The sequence below is a fragment of the Aegilops tauschii genome, chromosome 6 (genome assembly GCF_002575655.3).
Source record: "Aegilops tauschii subsp. strangulata cultivar AL8/78 chromosome 6, Aet v6.0, whole genome shotgun sequence".
NCBI classification, from domain to species: Eukaryota; Viridiplantae; Streptophyta; class Magnoliopsida; order Poales; family Poaceae; genus Aegilops; species Aegilops tauschii.
Genome location: NC_053040.3, coordinates 270,329,891 through 270,334,438, shown reverse-complemented (window position 1 = coordinate 270,334,438; position 4,548 = coordinate 270,329,891).

Here is a 4,548-nt window from a genome sequence, read left to right as displayed (position 1 = left end):
TTTAGTCAGTCTAAGTGACTGTGTACTTCAAGTGACATATATTGTCCCTAGCCAGATTGTAAATCATTTGTCATGGCGGACCTTTCCGCTTCGACCTCCGGACCCGACAGTCCGGAGTGTATCTGAATACCCGCTCAGTTATGTAAAAACCGGGGTACGCGTGGAAACCAAGCGTAGGGGTCATAAGTGCTTGAACAGACAAGTACCCAACTAGCTATGTTATATTACATGGATAGTAAGAAACATCTTCCAGGGAGAATAGTTCCGTTAAGGGTTCCTTTCCCTGGGTACGCATGCATTAATGTGCATGTCTGAACTGCGAAAAGAGACGCAGGATATAAACATCTGGGGGCATGTAGTACAATAAATAAAAATCATCTTTTGTTCACCGACCGAATATTCCCTTAAGAACGCTAGCTTTCGTCTTCACCCAGTCTGAGGTACACATGCGGCTGACCCGGTAGTAACAATTGCAGAGGTGCACCCCTTATGCCCTAGCCGAATTAACGGGAACGTAGGGCATAAACACAAGAGCCAGGCAACCCAGCTTGGCCAAAACTTAAGTCATATCGATGCATATAATGGCGAAAAAAGGTATATGTGAAAAGTAACACATGTGTGGGGCTTAGAGCCCAGAACGTAGCTATATTAAGCTTCTGTATAAGAAGCCCCCAGGTATCATGAGCGCGGCTAGTGCGTCAAGATTGTGTAGCCAAGACACATTTTAGCCTTTTAAGGCCTTGAAGAAAAAAGGGAAGAAAGAAAGAAAAGACAGATAATGAATATATAAAAAATTGACAGAGGTAAGGAGACGGACATAGAGTCCGGCACTAGGCGTAGAACCTTCGGAGTCTGGCTGCCTTCCATGGGTTTGGCTCGAGTCGATTGTCTGATGCATCCCGCAGACGGTACGCTCCGCCGGTCAGAACTTGGTCAATAACGAAGGGACCTTCCCATTTGGGCTTGAGCTTGTTCTTTTTCTTCTACGGTAGGCGTAGAACGAGTTCGCCAACGTTATAAGTTTTGGCCCGTACTTCTCTGCTTTGATACCTTCGAGCCTGTTGCTGATAGAATGCGGAACGGGCTTTTGCCACGTCACGCTCCTCCTCCAGGGCGTCCAAACTGTCCTGCCGATCGAGCTCGGCTTCTTTCTCTTCATACATGCACACTCTAGGTGAGTCATGAATTATGTCGCAGGGCAGCACCGCCTCTGCGCCGTACACCGTAAAAAATGGTGTGTATCCGGTAGTGCGATTTGGCGTGGTCCGCAGCCCCCATAGTACGGAGTCAAGCTCCTCTACCCAGTGCGTATCAGATTCCTTCAACGATCGCACTAATCTGGGTTTAATGCCACTCATGATAAGACCATTTGCTCGCTCGACTTGACCGTTAGTTTGCGGGTGATAGACAGAAGCATAATCGAGCTTGATGCCCATGTTGTTGCACCAAAGTTTTACCTCGTCGGCTGTAAAGTTCGACCCGTTATCGGTGATGATGCTGTGGAGAACGCCATAACGGTGTACAACCCCGGATATGAAGTCTATCACTGGTCCGGATTCGACCGTTTTAACTGGTTTGGCTTCTATCCATTTGGTGAATTTGTCCACCATGACCAATAGGTATTTTTTCTTATGGCTTCCCCCTTTAAGGGGTCTGACCATATCAAGCCCCCAGACCGCAAAGGGCCAAATGATGGGGATTGTTTGGAGAGCGGTAGGTGGCATATGGCTTTGGTTTGCAAAAGGCTGGCAACCGACGCAACGTTGAACGAGGTCCTGTGCGTCTGCTCGGGCTGTCGGCCAATAAAAACCTGTACGGAAGGCCTTGCTTACAAGGGCTCGAGCTGCGGCATGGTGGCCGCCAAGTCCAGCATGAATTTCTGCCAAAAGTTGTCGTCCTTCTTCTTCGGAGATGCACCTTTGAAGGACTCCGGTAGCGCTTTTCTTATAAAGCTCTCCCTCGTGGACCATGTAGGCTTTAGACCGTCGCACAATGCAACATGCCTCATTTGGGTCCTCAGGTAGTTCCTGCCTAGTTAGGTAAGCCAAGAAGGGTTCTGTCCACAGGGCGATGACGGCCATAATCACGTGGGCCGAAGGTGTTATTTCGGTGGCCGAGCCTCCGATTACGTCAGAGTGTTCGGTGTCTGGCGTTGTGGCCGGGTCCGGACTATTGTTACCGGTCTCTCCTTCCCATACCACAGATGGCTTAAACAGCCTTTCCAAGAAGATATTAGGTGGGACAGGGTCACGCTTAGCGCCTATGCGGGCGAGGATATCCACCGCCTGATTGTTTTCCCGGACCACATGGTGGAATTCAAGCCCCTCGAACCGAGCTGACATTTTGAGGACGGTGTTGCGATAAGCCGCCATTTTTGGATCCTTGGCATCGAGTCTCCATTTATTTGAGATATTGCGAGCTTCGAGTCCCCACGCACCTCCAGGCGTTGAATGCCCATGGAGAATGCCATCCGGAGACCATGTAACAGGGCCTCATATTCTGCTGTGTTGTTGGAGTCTGTGTATAGTATTTGGAGTATGTATTGGACTGTATCTCCGGTGGGGGATGTCAGGACGACGCCAGCCCCCAGACCAGCCAGCATTTTAGAGCCGTCAAAGTGCATGATCCAATTGGAGTACGCGTCGTACTCTTTAGGGAGTTCGGCTTCTCTCCATCCGGCGACGAAATCAGCCAGTACTTGTGACTTAATGGCTCGCCGTGGTTTGTATATTATGTCGAACGGGAGGAACTCAATAGCCCATTTAGCAATCCGGCCCGTGGCCTTGCGGTTGTTTATTATGTCGTTGAGTGGTACTTCAGAGGCCACCGTAATTGAACACTCTTGAAAGTAGTGTCGTAGTTTCCGTGAAGCCATGAAGACCGTGTATGCTATCTTTTGATAATGTGGGTACCGTGATTTGCATGGAGTGAGGACAGTGGATACATAGTATACCGGCTTTTGAAGCGGGAACTTATGTCCGTCCGTCTCTCATTCGACGACGAGCACTGCGCTTACAACTTGGTGTGTTGCCGCTATATACAACAGCATTGGTTCGCTGACATTTGGCGCGGCCAAGATTGGGTTTGTGGCCAAAACGGCTTTTATTTCTTCTAATCCGGTCGTGGCTGCATCTGTCCACTCGAAGTGTTCGGTGCGTCGAAGAAGGCGATAAAGAGCTAGTGCCTTTTCTCCTAATCAGGAGATGAAACGGCTTAAGGCAGCCACTAATCAGGAGATAAACGGATTTGCTTGAGGTCTGTTGGGATGGCCAACTGTGACAGAGCTCGTATTTTAGCCGGATTTGCTTCGATTCCTCTGTTGGAGACGATGAAGCCTAAGAGCTTTCCGGCGGGCACACCGAAGACGCATTTTTCCGGATTGAGCCTAATGTCGTATGTTCGGAGATTGTCGAACGTGAGCCTCAAGTCGGCTATTAAGGATTCGGCGTGTTTGGTTTTAATGACCACATCGTCTACGTATGCCTCCACTGTTTTGCCGATCTGTGTCTCCAAGCATGTCTGAATCATGCGTTGATAGGTTGACCGGCGTTTTTGAGCCCGAAAGGCATGGTGTTAAAACAGAAGGGGCCGTATGGAGTGATAAATGCCGTTGCGACTTGATCGGACTCCGCCATCTTAATTTGATGGTATCCGGAGTATGCATCGAGGAAGCACAATGAGTCGTGTCCTGCGGTAGCATCGATAATTTGATCGATGCGAGGGAGGGGCAAGGGATACTTGGGGCAAGCCTTGTTAAGGTCCTTGAAGTCGACACATAGGCGCCAGGATTTGTCCTTCTTTGGTACCATCACCAGGTTTGCTAGCCAGCCCGGATGTTTTATTTCTCGAATGAATCCGGCCTCCAGTAACCTGGCTAGCTCTTCTCCCATGGCTTGTTGCTTAGGCTCAGAGAAGCGCCGAAGAGTTTGCTTGACCGGCTTGAATCCCTTTAGATGTTAAGGCTATGCTCGGCCAGCCTGCGTGGGATTCCTGGCATGTCTGAAGGATGCCAGGCGAAGATGTCCCAATTCGCGTGCAAGAACTCCCGTAGCGCGGCATCTACTGTGGGGGTTTAACTGTACCCAGATGGATGCTGTTTTTGTAGGGTCCGTTGGATGGACTTGGAATTTGACTATTTCATCCACTGGTTTAAAAGAGGTAGACTTGGATCTTTTGTTGGGTGTCACGTCGTCCTTGTCCACTGTGGAGCGCAGCGCAGTTAATTCTTCGGCCGCGAGGGCTTCGGATAACGCCTCAAGGGCCAGTGCGGCTGTTTTATTTTCGGCGCGGAGTGCTATGTCCGGATCACTAGCTAGAGTGATGATTCCATTGGGCCCGGGAATTTTGAGCTTCATGTACCCGTAATGGGGTATAGCTTGGAAGATCGTGAATACCTCCCGCCCTAGAAGGGCGTGGTATCCGCTATTGAATGGGGCCACTTGGAATGTGATTTCTTCGGACCTATAATTCTCCGGCGTGCTGAATACCACATCTAGTGTGATTTTCCCAGCACATCGTGCCTCCCGACTAGGGATGATTCCTCTGAAG